Below are 19,660 nucleotides of genomic sequence, written 5' to 3'. Positions count from 1 at the left end.
GGTTTGATTTGGCTTCCTCCATCAAATTTGTACTGTTTAACTATATTTCCTGCATTCACTGATACAATTTGTCAGTATACAAAACAAAGCTACAATATGTTTACATTTGTAGAGTATCTACCTTTAACCTTGTATTAAAAAAAGATTTAAAAGTCACAGAATTTGAAGCAAATGCTTTATACACTAGATAATGATGGGGCATATTGAAATATAAATTTAATTTCATTGGTCAGTTTATGATTTACATTACAATAATGACCACATTTAAACATGTTATTTTACTGAATGGCTCTTTTTCAACATAAATTCCCAAAATATTTAAATATGCAAGATAAATATTTAGGTGAAAAGTATCTAATGCTAGTAAACTAATAGAGAAATAATTTATTTTTTATTTGAATTTATATTGGCTGTAATGCATATGATGGCAATATATTTATACTTAATTTACATACATGTGTTAAAATGAGTGACTGCTAGTTTGCTCCATATTTGAGGGTCAGCACGTTTGTTGGTAATCTGAACTCAGACACTTCTAATCTCATATAATGAAAACTTTCTGGTAATTTAATATTATGAACCTATAATATTTTTACACTTAGGGTCTACTTGCTGTATACTTTTGGGTAAATAAAAATACGATTTTATAATTTTTTTCACACATTATTAAACAAAATTGATTTACAGTGTTTTTTTTTTGTTTTTTCTGTTAAAAGCAAAACTACAGAATGAGCTATACGTGCTCAACCAACTATGGATATCAAAATCTTATGTTTGCCACTGAGTTGTCAGAGGATGTCAAGACAGTGCTTTAGTGATATTTACTGGAGTAATTGCTATTTATCTGTTGGCTATTGTAGATTTTATAGAAATTAACACTGAATGACAGACAATAACATATGGTACAACTTTATTTTTCATATTTAAATATAAATTTTATATATTGGAAATACAGTCTTTACAAATAAAAGAATGAAGTCATTATTGTTTTAATATTTATTGTGCTTATAACCTTAAAACAACAATCAATTTTTGTTACAGAAAATAATCCTGCTTTTCACCTTTTCATTGGTTACATCCTCTTCAGGAAAATAGAAAGATGGAAAACTTGGTAAAATTGTAAGTTACTATATTTTAAAATCTCTGAAGTTCTTTCTCTAAAGTAATAAATGTAATTTGAATGTACAATATTGTTGTAGGTTCATGGCTTATATATATATTTGGGTTATAGAAATATATGTGAAACACTTAGCAACATGCTCTACTTTATCGTGATTTCAAAGAACAAATTTAAATGAATTATCTTAACAACTGAATAGTGTGTTGTTAGGCATTTTTATCATTCATATTAAAGTGCTATTACAGCTAAAATATTCATCTATGATAGAATACATTATAATTAATGATTATCTTGATCCAAATTGCAGTTCATTAACATTGACAAGGTTCTAACATTCCTTGAAATTATACACAAAACTTTTCTGTCAAACTATTTAAGAAATGTTATCTAAAACATAATCAGATTACACAGAAGAAGATGAAATTTCCTTCTGTTGAGATTAAGCCTTTTTAACCATAAAGAAGCCCTATGAATTTGTAAAGGAATCTGGAAAAGATATTTTGGTTTACTTGGTAGAAGACAACTGGTTCATATCTAATTATTTTATAATTCATTTGCATAACAAGTTGTATGCAAAGCATTATATTACTACTTTATGTTGTAACTTTAATTATATGTTGTTAACGAACTGCAAATAATTGTGAGGATATAACAGTGAAATGACATGATTCATGTAATTAGAGTTCATGAACGATATTTTTCAGTGTTTATTAGTTTTAGAGTAGAAATATACAATGGTTTTAATGTACTCTGTCTACTGCAAGAAATGAAACCCCAGATTTTGCCATTACAAGTCAGTAAACATATCACTAACCCTTGGTGTAGTGTTCAGTATAGAAGTGGGGGAACATGTTTGAAAAGTGTTGGTATTGTTTGTATTTATCACATTGCTAATACAATAAAACACATTTCAGGAATATTAGCTGAAAGTTGTAAAGACATCACAGTCGTCTGGTTTCTAGTTTTCAATCAGAAACTGAAGTTTAATGAAATTGAGATTTATCACATGGTTGATTAACAGCTTAGAATCTGTTTCCATTATTATGAGGTTCATGATGCTGAAGCCTTTCACATTTGGAAGAACTCCATGTGATGGTTTTTGAACACCAGATTAAAGGGTTCAGATCTGATGTAATATGGTGCTCAAAGTTGTCTAGAAAGTCTATATACAGCAATTAATTTTGTAAATGACAATCTGAAACACTTTCCAAGGGGTTCTATTTCCTTTTCTTCAAAGCCTGGATTTATCTCTGCTAACCACTCATTGAATTCTAAGGTACTTAGCTCAGAAATTATGTTTGGAATGGAATTAGAAGTGCCCAAGTTTGATCCAGTTGGTTCATGAAAAGAATCTGTGAAACACTGTTGTCTCATATTGTTCATGATACTGGTAACAGTTAACTATGATTGACTGAAACAGCTTTGTTGATATCTGTCAGCATTATTGATACAAAATTAATTTCATTAATGGTATTCCAAGACATTTTACTTTCCATTATTGCTAAAAGTAGTACACTACAGCAAATTAACTTGTCTACACAGGTTTGGAAAGAGATAGTTGTAGTACAACATTGGTCAAACTGTGATGGATTTTATCAATGTCACTACTCATGACTTAATAACTTTTGTGAACTGAAAATATGTAGGATTGAAGAAGCCTTGAACAATACGGTGGCCAATATTTTCCCTGAAAAGTTGGAATAGGGTAACTTGCCAAGGCTGAAGATACACATCAGTTTACTTTTCAGTGATATTTTAAATTGTTAAAGTAAGAACAAGCTTATCTGTTTAATATAATGGATATGAAAACAAAACACAGGATGATAATAATAGCATTCAACTTAGGTATATATTATTCCTTCCTTATCACAAAATGTTGTTCTTTTTCTATTAATTTCCTTTGACACATTTGCATTCAAGTTGAATGAGGCCTAAAATTCCTCTGTCACTTATGTACACAAAGATATCTCAGGATATATTTGTTTGGAAAGAAACTTCAGCCATAAAGAGTTACCTTGTATAAGACTAGTTGAGCACCATATGTTCATGAAAGGTATATTAAATAAATAGTTGGTCCCTGTTTATAGGCACTGCAACAGCACCATATGAAGGATGACAGTACAGTTTGTTCTGGAAACAATTAATAAAATACCCTTCCAAGAATGGGAGAAGAACCAGTTTATCACAGACTTAGTGAGAGTTACAGTAAGTTTATGACAGATGCAAAATTAGAGGTCAGCTATTTGTATATTTGCAACAGTAACATTTGTTTTACAACACACAGGAAGTAAGGCCAAGACATCTTTTACCAACTAAAACTACTTCCACATGTAGAACTGATGCAATAACAACACTTGCCTTATGAAACATACAAACAAATGATGAAAACCACTCATACATTGTCAGTAAATATAATTTTAGGAAATGATATCAGCAGAACATGAGAGAAGATTTTGTTATTTTGAATTCACTGTTATGATTGGGGAATGTAGCAGATTCAACATCCAATGCATATTAAGGTTAGATGTTTCTCAGCTGTAATAAGAACTTTAGTATCGTAGCAAAACTAAGTTTCTTTTCAAATAAACAGTGGAGTTTATGTATTACCACTGCTCAGAAATTGCCAAGATCACACTATTGTGTATAAAAGCAATAAAAGATTCAAAGCTCAAACATTTTCTGTTTTACATGTTAAACAATATTTGATAGTATTTTCAGATCTAGTGGCACAGCGATAAGTCAAAGGACAAAACCAGACTTCAATATTTGTGGTGAGTACACAAATAGTGTAAGTTCCTGCTTATCTTAAAAAAAGAAGCTATTTCTTTTTATTTCAAATAATTGACATGATTTTTATTTAAAAAAATGAGTACTATCTGCACTAGCTGTCCCCAATTTAGTGCTAAAAGCCCAGAGGGAAGGCAACTTTGTTATCACCCACCACTAACAATATCACATAGAAAATTTTAAAATCATACACATTGTAAATAATGTTTAAGGAAATAAAATAATAAATAAACTAAGAAAATTACTAACACATCTTAATTTTATATTAATTCTTATGATAAATTCCTTAACCATAATTATGTCAAATAGTATTTTAAATCTGATATCTTTATTTTAACATTATTACTTGAGTGAGACCACACTGGCTGAAGAAACTTTTTACTGTCTTTTTAATTAAGATTTTCTTCCTAACTTTATTATATTTTGCATTTCAAGTTGTGGTTAGTGAATCCATTCAGTTAGAACACCAAAAATAAACATTACCCAAACAAGGATCAAACAAAGATTTGTAAGGTGCAAGGAGTGCATTTTTACAAATTTTGATGATTAATAATTATCACAACAAATGTGTAGTTCAACCTGTGATTGTCTCTATATGATGCTAAGATGTAAAATGGAAATACCACATTATGTTTTAAGAAAAGTCCAAACTAAATGGATAGGTTAAATAACAACAATATTAATTTCATAACTAAATAAGGAATATAATGAAAAGTGAATGGCATACAAATTTTATTACATGTGGTTTGATTTTTTTTAAATTTATCAATAAGATTTTTTTTATGGTAATGATATCCTGCAAAGCTGACATTAATATTCCTGTTGAAGGCAAGAAATACTTAAGAATGAAGACACAACAAAATCAGGATAAATTCAAGGATTTGTTACATGTCTTAAAATTACAAAATTCTTTACAATAGTTTAAGAATTTTCAATCATGCCAATGAAAAATGGAAAAGTTCTGTCTGTATGCAATGGTACCTTGAGATTCTACAACAAAAACATTGTTGTGGAGGAAAACAGCAGTACCCAAAGAAAATCCTGAGGGCTTAAAATAAGATGCTTCAACATTGCTTTCTGTTATCATACATTAGGCATAGTTGTTCGTCTTAGATGGTGGGAAATCAATGGAAACGGTATTCCTAGAATGGTTCTTCAGCTTATGAATCTGAAAGTTTTCAGCAAAAACATTTGTCCTGTAACCATAGCATGGATGAAGAATGGAAGGAATCTGTGAAATTTGTTGACAGTTTTTCTATCTGGGTTCTTCAAGCTTTGTTGGGTGAGCAGATCAAAGATATCCCTTTGTGTAGCTTTGTTCTTATTGATTGACAAACAAGATGAGTGAGTTAAGTGTGTTTTACTGAATATGTGTATTGGTGTTATGTATTTATCTATTTAAGAGAACTAACTATTAAAATTTTGAATTAGAGAACTATAAACTGTGTTTTAACGTGTTTGTCAAGTTGAAATAAATTAATAACAATATACGATAGAATAATGTAAACAACACAAAACTGGTTTTGTTCATTAACAGTGCTATTTCATGACATGAGTGGGAGCATAATGCAATCTAAATCACATTAAAATATTTACAAGGCATAAGTTTAAAAACAAAACAGTAACATGAATTCCTCTGGAGCCCAGGTTATTACTAAATCAGTGTCAACCTTTACTTTCAGCAGTGAGAAAAATAAACAATTCATCCTTGCTCATTGACAATGTAACAAAAGTTTTGAAGTAAATGGCATCACATTTTTCATTGAACTAACGTTAATGGGTTTAATGTCAACCTAAAAGCAACAAGTATTTTGTTTCAAAACTAAGCTCCCTTTGCAGAGATGCCAACCATTATGATTTTGGTGTATTCATTACAACTATACACTCATACAGACAAATATTACGACTTGTTGCAACTCCCAAATTATTATATATGATATAAGCCTATACAATAAAGTGATAAATTATTTCCCCAGGGCTTGAAAGGGGTGAAAAGAAAATTTCTAGTTAGATACAAATAAATTTTGATAATAAATAAAAGACAGTCCAAATGGCTACTTGCAATAATCATGTTTGTGCTTGAAATAATAAAAAATATTTGTATCTCTGTCTACCAATAGTTTGAGTGCGGTGCTTCTCCATATTGGGTACGTGGGGGAATCCATAGTTACGCCATCAGTGCTTGTTAGCCAATTAGTGCTCGCATAGATGGGTATTTCTCGTTTTCTAAGCAGCATAGAAACACCAATGTGATCATTCACAAGATGGAAAAAAAAAAAGAGGCCTCTTTCACCAGGTTGTCTTGTTTCTGGCAAATCTAAAAGGACTAAAACTGTGAAAGGGCTCTGTCTACAATCACTCAGTCATTTGAAATAGTTGGCATCTCTGCCTTTGTATTAAATGTATTTGGACTGTCTCTACATATTTTTAGCTAAATCACTTAAACTTTCTATAAGTGCGAGACATTTGATAAACAACAGGATATAAGGTAACAATTCAAATCACAAGATGCATTGCAACAACAACAAAAAAAAAAAAACTTGTCTAATACATTAAAATAATGTTTCTTGGTCAAGAAACATAGCAAGCAATATTATAAATTGTGGTTTGTTATGCTAGAAAATAAAATCAACAGCACAAATAGAGTAAGATAGATAAGAAAATAAAAATAAAATTTGGTTATTTTAATAACATCTTTAGAGTTAATGCATGAATTGATACAAGTGGTTATAAGGGTAGGTTTAATTGTTACTACTGTGGTGCTAGAAATATAAAATAAATGATGACAGCACAAACAGGAATGGACAATTTTGATGTAACTAGAATAACTTGCACATAGATGATGTTGATGACAGAAATTTCTCTAAAATGCAGGTTTACAGGTTGTTGATAAAGAACAAAAGGAGGAGTGGTTTTATACGTGAAATTTAATTTGCATCCTGTTGAAATTGATGATATCAAAAAGTAATAGCAAGGAGATTGAATCCATCTGGGTTATTTGCAGATACTGATTAGATGAGATTCTTCTTTAAATATTCCTTAAAGAAAAGGGTAGCTGCAAATAAAACCAGATTGAGTCATAAAGAGCAAGAAAAATTAAAGAAAAGCATAATAAATTTAAGATATTTAAATTGTTATGGTATAAAAAAAATAAGGAAACTTAGGGCATCAAAATGAATGTTTTGAAAAAGTTTAGGTAAAAATTAAATATTAATGCTAAGGATCTAGTTACAATAAGGGGTAAAGAAAAGGTTAAAATGTGGGTGAGACCCTAGTGGGATGATAAAGGAAAGTTAGGATCTGCTGATTGCATTACTAAATTTTGAATAGTTTATTTTCACTAAGGAATAATTAAGCAGTATTCCACACCTGAAATAGTAGATAGACGGCAGTAGGGTTTTAAGTATGATAAATGCAATTTTTTGTGTTATCATAATTCCAATTAAGTATAATTTGGATAGGAATAACCTTAATAGTGTCATGAAAGATAAGGATCTTGGTGTAACTAGCTGATCAATCTCTAAAACCATTCAAGCACTGTGCTATTGCTAGGGATAGGGCAAATAGAACTTTAGGTTGTATCTAAAGAAATGTTGAATACTGATCTGAAATTTATAACTTCATTGTTTTGGTCACTAATTATACCACATTTGGAGTTTTGTGTACTTCTGGAAATACACCAACTTGTTCTGATGGCTTCAAAGAATGATTCCTGTAATGGAGGGCTGTCACACAAGGAGAGATTTATTTCCTTAAAAATATTTTGTCTTAGAAAAAGTTAAAGGGGGTCTAATTGAAGTGTTTCAGATTTTAAAAAGAATTGATAATGTTCATGGATCAACATTTTTCACACTTAACAAAATAATTATAGAACTTGGGAGGGGGACAAGTATAGATTTAGGGAAGATAGAAGCAGTGTTTCAATCAAGATAATTTATATTTCAAATAGAATCATTGGCTTATTGAATGGGTTGCCTTCAGATGTTGCAGAGGAAGTAAATTTGATTGAGTTTTTAAACTAAAGCTTGATAGATATGTGAATGAAAAGTGCTAGTTTTAAATTTGTTAATTTACTTATTTAATAGTTTAAGTTTGGCTTAGATAATGAGAAAGCTGAAATGGACCAACACATCCCTCATTGTACTGAAACACATTACATTATTTTAAAACCTTGTTTCAGTGTTTGTGGCAAGTACAGTGCAGATAGCCCATTGTGTAGCTATATGCTTAACTATAAACACACAAAAACTTCTTTAAATATCTGAATGAGTGTTCATTAGTACTTAATAATGATAAATAAAGAAGTATTTATTGCTAAAATAATGTTGACATAACTCTATTGATAGACAGGAATGACATATTACACACTATATTATTAGCCTCCTCAAACATAAATTGTTGGTATACATTTTAACTGAAGTTTTAAACAGGTAGAAGTAACTTATGACTACCGTGGAACAAACACTGTGTGTTTATTCTACGAAGACAATGGCCAAATTGTTAGTGTAGAAGCTAGTTTTGTATTACAATAATTATTCATCACTATTTAACATCTTTAAATAAAGTAATTGTTGTGTTGTGTTTTTCTTAACTTATTTTCAATGTCCTAGATGAATAGATCATACTCAAATTTGAATTCTATAATGATTTCATATTATAATGGTGTGGGTTATGTTATATTAAAAGATAATATATTCAAAATAATTATAGAAATAATTGGTATAAAAAGAAAAGTATGACTGGCTTGTTCCCAGACTATTATAATAAAAATTAAATGACCCAATGTATAGTCCTGAACTGAAAGTTTCCACTATTATCATCTGTCACTATACAAAGTCACAGAAGTATCAGGAAATGTACTATACAAAGTAGCGAGTGCAGTTTCAGCTTCCACGACACAAACTGTACATTTCATACAAGTAAAAAAAATAGCAGAATTGTCTACTGAACACTTCTCAATTAGACATGTTGAAGAATAATTTTATATTTCACTAGAAACTGTACGAAAACTGAGGTATGTGAAAAAGTAATAGTGTTGATAATATAAAATAACTTATTAAACATAAGTAACTCAGGATGTGGTTATTTCAATGATCTAGATGCAAGTACAAGTTTTATCTCCAAAACAATACAAAGTGGCCTTACTGAATGTTTATCTACTAAAAAATACAACTAATGTGGGATATGCAGAGATAGATGGCAATCGAGGAATGACTATTAACTTTTTTGAATGTCAAACTGTTGTCTCTCCATTGGTTATTCTGGATGTGAATAGTAAAGTGGCAGTTGGCTATTCAAATTGTCAACTAATGTTGTTCATTTGTTTGGAAGATTGGTAGCTGGTTGGTTTCTAGTTTTAGACCTAAAGGACAAACTCAACTTGTTTTCAGAACTTCATAAGCATTAATAAAAGGAAGACAGCACAGTGGAAGTACAGAAAAATATACTGGAAAGCCATTATAATTGCATAATATATTATTACTAATCTCATTATATTTTCTAACACAACTGTAATTGTTTCTCAATCATTTTCTCAGAAATAAACCGTAAACCATCCAAACATTATACTGTAGAATATTACACAGATCTATCGAGAGGCATATTATTTTTCAGTTTGTATTGTTACTCTCAGAAATAAACATGTTTTGAGACAGTATGAAACCTATTGGTTTATCTTCACTTAGGGCCAACATGGCCATGTGGTTTGACACTCAACTCATGATCTAAGGAATGAGGGTTCAAATCCCATTACATGAAATATGTGCACAATTTTATGTGTGAGCATTATAATGTGACAGTAAATCTCACTATTTATCAATAAAAGAGTAGCCCAAGAATTAGTGGAGTGTGGTGATAACTAGCTGCCTTTTATCTAGTATATACTGTTAAATTATAAACAACTAGCACAGATGTGTAGCTTTGTTTGAAATTAGAAAACAACAAAAACATCTCAGTTCTGTTGTCTAAAATAAACTAAAACTATTTATCAATAAACAAATACATAAAACAACACTTAAAGCTTTTTTTTTTTAAACTGGCTTATATTTACTGTATCCAGAACACCAGAAGGTAACCCATAGCCAAGACCAACCATCCTCTATGAAAAATAAAATTGGACTTAACTGAAGATGACTCCTACCCTGCCAAAATTTATAATTTTGTCCCCTAGTTCTTGTACTTTAACTGTTAAATATGAAAAAAAATGCATCAAAACTATTAATTCCTATTACAATCTTGAACACTGCCATCAGATTTAATCCAAATGTTTCTCTTTTTTCAAGTGAAAACAATAGGATAGTTTTTATCCCTTCTTATAAGACAACCATCCCAGATACCACACTTATAACCCTCTTCTGAATCCCTTCCAACAATTCAAGGTCTTTCTTGAAGTAATGAGGCCAAGACTGAACAAAATATTCCAAATGCAGCCTAACCATAACCTATACAAAGAAATTGTAACTTCTTTAGACTTGTGTTCAATATTTCTGAAGACATAACCTGAAAATCTCTTTCCTCTATACCACTAGCAACAGCACACTGCTTTAGTTTTAGGGACCAATCAACTATTTCACTAAGAACACTTCTTTTATGACATTGTTAAAGTGATTATCATCCAACTTGTACATATAGATTAAATTCTGGTAAACCATATGCATTATCTTACATTTGTTATAATTTAAGCCAATTTGCCATTTAGTTCTAGAACTCTCTACATGATAAATCCATTTGTAAAGCAGTAGCATTCTCTTCACAGTTAGCAATACATTTTAGTATATCTATAATATTAAAAGTAATTTATTGTGTTCCTTCATTTGTATCTTGTTGTAAATAAAAAGAAGCAAAGATCCCAAGACTGAGCCCTGAGATACTCCACTTCTAATATCTAACCTCTTTTCTTCTCAATTAACTTATTATTCACAGTCAAAGAATTTTTTCCAGCATTTTATGTGTCACCTTGTCAAATGATTTTCAAGAATCCAGATATAACAAATCTGTACTTCTACCCTCATCTACATAAGCAATGACCTTTTCAAAGAATGTTAAAAGATTCCTAGGGCAATATTTCCCCCTAGAGTTGACTTTTCAATAAAATTTTAAACTTTGTTAAATTACTTCAGAAAGCATCTTCTTTCAGACTTTCAAAAACTTTTTCCACAATTTAAGTGAGATTAATAAGCCTATAAATACTGGTATAACTGCTATCACTTCCCTTGAAGATATGAATGATATTAGGTAATTCGGAATTCATTAATCCTTGTTGACTAGTCAAGAACTTACAAAAACAATAGTACCAAATGGCTCAGACATCCAATTCTTCAAAACCCTGAGGGAAATATTATCTTGCCCATGAGCCTTAACTTCTTAATTTTAACAAGCTCAGAATTTATGCAATTATCTTCTTCAACTTCAGTTTTATCTATCAATTGTTCAGATGAAGAACACTGATTAAGTGTTTATTCTGAAACACTAAAAAAAAAAAAAAAAAAAACATAATAACCTAGCCAATTCATGATTATCAGATCCAAGTCTTCTTTTGTCATTCTCAAGAGACCTATCTCCATCCTAATATGTTTTACTCCTAATGTACTTTTAAATTACTTATTAATAATTCATTTTCAGTTGATTTTTCACATATATTTTGGATGTCCTTATTTCCTGTTTGACTAACTTTCTTGTTGATTTTCTACACTACTAACAACTTTAAATTTCTTATGCTTTTCTTTAATTCTATCTCATATCCTTTCTAAGGCAACCTGTGTTTTTACCTGTGGTTACTCTTTTCTTTCTTTAAGAATTATATATTTGCGTACGGAAAAATGTTTGTAAATCCCCCCCCCATTTTCTCAGCTGCAAAATTCTTGTAACAAGATAATTCTTGTTGTACCCCTACAATGTGTTTTGAAATTTTAACTTAAATACTATTATTTCTTGATTTCATATTCAGTAAAATGCTGAACCTAATACAGCAATGATAACTGGTAACTATGTGTTCCCAAATTTTCACCCTCTGAACCATTTCTATATGAAAAGTTAATAATAAATCTAAAATAGTATTCAGTAATGTCGAGAAAACCCACTTGTAGAGAAAAATATATGTAAAAATGGCTCGTTTGAGTTGAGAAAATATTTTACATAGAGGAGGGAACAACATTTCAACCTTCTTTGGTCATCGTTAGGTTCACAAAGAAAGGAAGGTAACTGACCAGAAGCTGACCACATGTTTGAAAGGGGTTGTGTAACCGAGTGTTGGAATGTACAGGGCAATGTTAGATGTTTGAATATATTATATAATATAAATATAAAATATATTCAAACATCTAACACCACCCTTTTGAAATCAGGTTTCTTGTACTGTAAATCTACAGATATAAAGAAATATAACAATTGCAAAAGATGTAATGCATATCAACTGAAAGTTGCACTAAGCCATAATAATGAATGCATCAATTCTCTTTCTATTGTAAATATAAAATATGAAGAGCTTTAAATACAAAGCACTATTGCAAAACACCTATGATCTCTATAATTAGAGTCATGTCATACAATGATTTTAATGCATCTTATTGGTAAGGTGGTGTTGTGGATATTGTTATTCATCCGTGATGTAAACTTATTCATCTAAACTCACCTCCTTTCCAATGGTAAGAGACAGTCAAAAGTTGGAGCTAAGTGACACTGATTTTATCTCTAGTTTGTCACTTCAAAATAAGGGATGGCTAGTCCAAATAGTTCTCAAGTAGATTTTCACTAGATTAAAAAATAACCAACATGTACACAAAAATGTATAGTCTAGTATTTAAGAAACATCTAACTTTTGTTTGCTTAAAAAGTAAATGATACTTTTATATGCAAAAACGGCTTGTTTGGATTGAGAAAATATTTTACATAGAAGAGCGAACAACGTTTCGACCTTCTTCGGTCATCGTCAGGTTCACAAAGGTTGTTCACTCTTCTATGCAAAATATTATCTCAACCCAAACGAGCCGTTTTTGCATATAAATTTCTCAACAAGTGGGTTTCTCGACATCACTGAGTAAATGATACTCTTAATGTGAATTGAAAAAACATTTTCAACAATTGTAATTTACATACATATGCTATTTTAATAATATGATTAAGCTGATATTGGGTATAGTTAAACATGATGTAGTCTGATACAATGTATAAAAACATAAATGTTTGTGCTACATAAAGAAAGTTTGTAAACTACTAAATTTGAGAATTTTAATTTTACTGATGTTTAAAGTTTCCAAGTTCAGACTCATAAAAGATTATCTACCATTGCACGAGCAAGATAAAAGCATCAAATGGAATACTGAAATGCCTAAAACTAAAGATAATTAATTATAGAGGTAAATGTAAGAGACAAATCCAGAAAAATTGCATAAACAATTATCCTATTTACTGTAAAGAAATTAATAAACATTATAAACAAATTTATACATACAAAAACTGATGTTAGCAAAGATGCAACTTTCTACTCTACCCAAGGTACCAAAGTGATAGCATATACATGTATGAACATTTTATTTCTTATTTACATTAAACACCTTCTAATGCATTACAAATTTTATCCTGTTACTACTGTTCAAAAGAACCAACCAATGAAGACTGCAATAAGATACTTTCATTTCTACTTCAGTATTGAAGAAATTAGTAGGAAAAACATCAAACAGAAATAAACATGTTCTTTATAACATTTATTATATTTACATAACTTGTACTGTTGTTAGTTAGGTCCGTTAAATGATTATTATTTTTACTTTATTTATTGTTACTATAAATTTACACAAATAATGGAATGAATTTCCTCAAAACAATGAAACTGACTTCTTACTACCAGTAGTGGGCTCATGCCTGATAATGGGTTTAATAATGTCCATATTGTAACCCACACATGAAACAAAGAATAAAGTAAAACTACTTTGGGTGTCTCAGTTTATTTATACACCAGTTTGAACCACTGGTCTCAAGTTTCATAGCTGTAAAAACTTTGATAACAACTGTTATAACAGACAAAACCTACTTCTACCACTCAGGGGAAACCCTTGCATCTTAACCAGTCTTAATAATCTAAAAATATAGTTACAATATTATTTTCTAGTGCAACTATTTGCAAAGTCACCTGCTAAATATGTACTAGTCATCCCTAATTAAACAACAAAAGACACCTAGTCATCACCACCCACCACCAAGTCTTGGGTTACTCTCTTACCAACAAATAATGAGACTGATCATCACAATACAAGTCCCCTACAGCTGATAGGGAGAGCAAAGTTAAAAGATCTTATGAGATAGGATCTGTAGTTTCATTTAGTTCTATTTCATAACTTTTTGTAATGGTGGATGTTAGGAGTTTTAACATGTAGAAATGTTTGGGTGGTTTAATTTCAAATTCAAGAAAATTAAGAGTAACTGCCTTCCCACAACTGCCCTATGAAAACAAGTGTTCATTATTCAAAACATATTTACACTTTATTTACACCATATTAAACCCTATTGTTAATATCCATTAAACACTAATGTTATTCCAATACAATGTTAGTGTTTTAAGTTTAAAACTTATAATATATTAAAAATCATGCATCAGATAATTTTCACATTCACATGTTTAAGATATTTATTACATTAACACCACAGGTGTAGGCTGATTACAATTTTGGTAGGTATATTGATTTATTACAAGACCAAGAAATAAATTTTGTTTAAATTTCATGCACATGTAAAATTACATCCACAAATACTTGATTAAAACTTTATATATATAAATTAGTTTTAGATGACAAATCTACACAATAAACAAAAGTATATTATACAAAATTGAAACTTTACTTGCATCAAGTAGAAATATTAACACTAACTAAAAGACTTCTCTAAATTAGTAATTTGGTGTTTAGATCTTGATAAAATATGCAAAAATTCTTTCAAGTTAGAACTGTTTAATTAAGTGTACACATTTAAAACTAACCAATGTTGTACTATCCGAAAATATTTTGAATAAATGGTTGAATATTATAAATCAAACACATAATACCTCACTGTTGATAGCATCATTGCAACACAAATGTTTAGTTTTCATAAAAACCTTTGTTATCACCAACATCATATCTTGTTAAAATTTCCTGCAGACTGTGTATAAATACCAGAAGATGGGGTACCTCCTCATCTGCAAAATCCAAATGTCTTTGTGAGATTGCATCATCATAAATGTTCTAAAAGACAAAGCAAATGGAAATGTAATGTAATAACAAACATCATAAAATATAACCAAAGTCCATTTTCCTTATTGTCTATCTAACTTTCAATATAAAACCTCTATCAATAATTCAGCCATCCAAGATATTTCAAAAGTAAAATTTGCTGACATCATTCCCTTGTTTCATATTAATGTGCAAGATATAAAGACACATTTTAAAACATCTATGAAAGAGTAAAACAGATTCACTAATTGATTGATTGACACTATATGCCACTTTGAACATAATTTTGGTTATATTGTGGTTAACAGAGGCTGTAATTTAGTGGTAACATAAAAACGTTGCAACAATAAATGATAAAAAAAAACCAGCAATCTTTGGATTTTCAAAAAAAAAAAAAAATTTAGTATATTCTTTCACTCCTTTTCTGTGCTATAATTTTCCAAAATATGAAAAGACATATCTAAAGGAATTCATGAATCATAGGAAGTAACATCTGGAAAGTTGCAAAAAACATAAATAAAAACACTTATAAAAAACAAGAATTTGTTGCACATCCTATCAATATCAAGACTGACCTGGAACTGTCAATGCATAAAAGATGATACATGAATCATTTTGGATATTGAAAATCAAAACTTGTTGTGTATCATTCATTAAATATATCCTGTCAACAATATAAATAGATACATTCTGTATTATTTGTGAGCTAGTGCTGATAATATACTCAGGGTAGAAAGGTTGGATAAGGACTAACCCTACAGTTTGCATAATTTCATTGTACTAGAACATTTTTTATACTGTTGTTATTTTTAAAAGACACATTGTAAATCACAGTTACCACAAAGTTGTGGAACAAGAGGTTTTATAGAAAATTTAAAAATAACAATACCTTTACAACTTTAATTACCATTTTTGATGACTATCTTTTCTCTTTCTTTTCCAACTAATTTTTCCAGCTTTTCTTACAATGTCACATTAGAACCTGGTAATAAACAAATACAGATAAAATGATTTTACCACAAGTTACTACATTAGCAAATTAAATCTTCCATTTTAATAACCTTCATTTATTTATATTATGCAACTGGCATGTTTATCAAACAATTATTCAATGAATGGGTTTAATTGTTAACAAAATTGGTATATTAAATCTCAATAAGTTTATACTAAATGCCTTAATAACACTTTCTTAACATATAAAATTATATACAATTAGAAGATGTTTCACAGATAATATTCAATTCTACAAAAATGTTTTACATACATACATTTAAATTTTCTCTCAAATGCTCTTCAACCTTTTCATCAGACACTCATGTTTATCATTCACCTTTTTTATAGCCTCATCAAGACTGTTTCTCATGTAGAAAACTTACAAAGTACCTTAATTACTATTTTCTAGAATAAAATTTCAAGTTAAAATTCACATTAACTTTATATAATTGTTTTCAAACTGATAAATGTTCACACTTTTTCAAATATACTTTAGAAAATGAACTGTATTTCAAAATATTGTTTACTCATGAAACTTATTAGAAGCCTATACAACTTCAAATTGCGGGTTTTTATGTAATGTATTATAGACTGTTTTATTAGTGCTTGAATTGATTGGAAAATTCTAGTTTTCAAGATATTTCTTTTGTGCTGTTCATTAATTGATTGAAATACCTTGCAAAACTTCCTTGATCAAAACAAGAGAATCTTCCTGGTTTCAGTGATGTTTGCCACTGTGCTCTTCTAGAGTGGTACTCTCTCAATAACATGTGATTTAAATTGTCCACCAATCCATTTTCTATTTAGTTGCTCTACATGCTTATCAAAAGCCCCCTCATTTATCGGAAAAGAGGAAAGAGCTGGTTTCCTTCCAACTTGTCAAACTCTAAAGTTTTAAGTTTGAAAGCTGAGGAGGACTCTGGGAATGTTTTTCATACTTTCCCCTACCTTGCAGTCACCATTATTTGATTTAATTTACAAAAAGAGAAACTCTAGAAGCAAATAAAGATAAGCCTGTTTACTCTATTAAGATAGGATAAATTCATTTCAAATGAAGATAATATCCAGAAGCAAGATGTACATTTTTTCAGGAATATATTGAAATGATAATAACATAACAGTCTTAAAAAACAAACAAACAGTAACAACCTTAACTTCTTCTCTACAGTCATAAGAAAACTCATCTTTCAATCACTTCATTTTCTTTCTGATTAATTTTTTTAGAGTAAGAAAGAAATTAAATTTTATTATAGTAACCCATGATTTTTATCCATCTTTATGTGGTAAGCACTTATATTTTGTTACAGTTTTCCCACCAATGGCCTGACAGTACGAATTAAATTAAAAAGTCTTGGATATCTTTTCATATAAAATATTATACATTCAGTTACCAGATTATTAAATATATTTTTCTGTCCATTATTCAGAGTCATATATATTGCTGGTAGAGTAATGATAACAAATTTAAAGATTGTGACCCATATATTAGTAAATCACTTAACAGTTTACCATGTACGTAAAATAAATATCCCAGTGTTAGAAAATGTATAATAATCTACGTTTATTTCAAAATTTGTAACATCCAGCAGCACATACTTTTTTCCCAGGAAATAAACAGAAAGCAAGAAATTTTTAATGTTTAATTTGTATATATTTACAAGTTTTTCTCTTGAATAACAACAACAATCTTACATGAAAATGAGCATAACACATGTTTACATTTTAACACTTCACAGATCATTCTTTTCTGCTAAAGAACAATCATTTTTCTGGTTAGTATTAAATCACATTCTAAATTTCAGATGTTTTGTTTATCTCAACTTATTGATTGTATTTCACACATAAACCTACTTACATCATCACAAAGTACAATAAAAGTATTATTCTTAAATCCGTTCAAAACGTAATTTTCTTCAATCTCTTATAATTACAAGTTTTCCACACAAAGGTCAAAGTTGTCTTTGTTGAAAAACAAAAAAGCAAGGATATACTCTTTCAACTGATACATTGTACTTTATAATTGTAATGATTCATATAGTTGCAAACTCTTTAACCTAAAGATGACCTAAAAAGGTCACAACGTTGTTCTCTACTTCTATAGTTTTAATACCCATACCAACTGTATTGAGATAGAATTTTACAAACGATTTATACAGTCCACACTTAATTCAAAAAATAACTATAGCAATGATGCTGCATTAAACCGTGTTATAGAGAAAAAAGATTTAGCCTGAATCGTTTAGGGTTAGAATATAAAATGCTAATTTACTTACGTACATACTGCTTCGAGGTTTTTTGAATTATTTTAACATCAAAGCATTTTTGCGATATAAGTTTAAAGTGCCTGATAACACTTTGTGATGTCCTAAAAGTTGGAAATAATAAAATCCTTTTTGTTATAGACATTTGTTTTATCAGATTTGAACCCTTTCTCGCATTACTTTTTCATGTCTTGCGATCTCTTGTACTGTTTTGATTACGTCACACAGATAAATTGTTGTAGACACGTGAGCGAATATTGATTCAAAAATATGAAAAATTCTGGAAAACCGTTAATAAACTAAGTTACGAGTGAAACCTCCATCTCATTTATACTGAGATTCACAGTGAAAAACAAGTTTGCGAGATTAATATTGATAAATATCATTTTAATATTTTACACATCAGAACCTTACTATATTTTCAAATACCTGAATAATATTTCAATTATATTAGGTGAGAAAAAATTTAATTTTTCATGTTTTGTGATAAAATTCGTTATTACCACCATTGGCCAAATTAATGTAAAGCCTAAATCTTGTTAGGTTTAGATTAATTTGTAAGTGCTGAGTTTTCTTGTGAAAATATAATTACGAAATATAATTAAGTTAATATTAATGAGATTAATTTATTCATTGTAGAATACTAATAATTTTATATACATGTGTGTGTATATACATATGCATGTATGTTTAGAATATAACCTCTTGCGTTGAAATGACACGTTTCCCATTTTAACCAAAGTATATATCAAATCTAGTGAAAACCGATGATGGTGTTCTATTGTGTTTATGTATGTTTTCTTACATCAAAGCCACATGAGCTATTTGCGATGTACACTGAGGGAAATCCAACCCGTTACTTTAGCTTTGCAAATCCTAATATTTAACACTCTTCTACCGCGGAAGTGATGTTATAGCCTCGGAAAAGTTTAAAATTTAAAAAATTTAAAACATTAAAGTGTTTTTCTTATCAATCCTAATCAATAATATGGGCCATAATGTGTTTCCAATTCGTAGACAAATTATTTTAGGAAATAAATAAGATTCTATGAATTTTCGTTATTGTTTAAACTAACGAAGGCCCGGCATGATCAGGTATTCGGGTTCGAATCTCCGTCGCACCTAACATACTCGCCCTCCCAGCCTTGGGGACGTTATATTGTAACGGTCAATCGCACTATTCGTTGGTAAAAGAGTAGCCCAAGAGTTGGCGGTGGGTAGCAATGACTACTTGCCTTCCCTCTAGCCTTACACTGCTAAATTAGGGACGGCTAGCACAAATAGCCCTCGAGTAGCTT

The 19,660-nt window shown here is 29.7% G+C and overlaps 1 long non-coding RNA gene across 10 annotated transcripts; it reads right to left on the bottom strand.

Annotated features, from left to right (window-relative positions):
- Positions 1-893: 893 nt before the first annotated feature.
- LOC143243416 (uncharacterized) lies at positions 894-18,785 on the bottom strand. 10 transcript variants are annotated; one of them, XR_013024511.1, is made up of 5 exons: positions 18,375-18,762; positions 15,998-16,090; positions 14,943-15,120; positions 12,537-12,655; positions 894-6,962 (listed from the first exon to the last, which is right to left on the bottom strand). It is a non-coding gene; the product is annotated as an uncharacterized LOC143243416 (long non-coding RNA). The 10 variants fall into 10 exon arrangements; XR_013024513.1 differs by having other exon boundaries at positions 894-5,075; XR_013024517.1 differs by having other exon boundaries at positions 894-6,224; positions 14,943-15,074; positions 18,375-18,744.
- Between the last annotated feature and the right edge of the window lie 875 nt (positions 18,786-19,660).

This window comes from Tachypleus tridentatus, unplaced genomic scaffold (assembly GCF_004210375.1).
Source record: "Tachypleus tridentatus isolate NWPU-2018 unplaced genomic scaffold, ASM421037v1 Hic_cluster_2, whole genome shotgun sequence".
NCBI lineage: Eukaryota > Metazoa > Arthropoda > Merostomata > Xiphosura > Limulidae > Tachypleus > Tachypleus tridentatus.
Note: the sequence above shows the minus strand (reverse complement) of the source record. Positions and strands in the feature narration are given on the sequence as shown.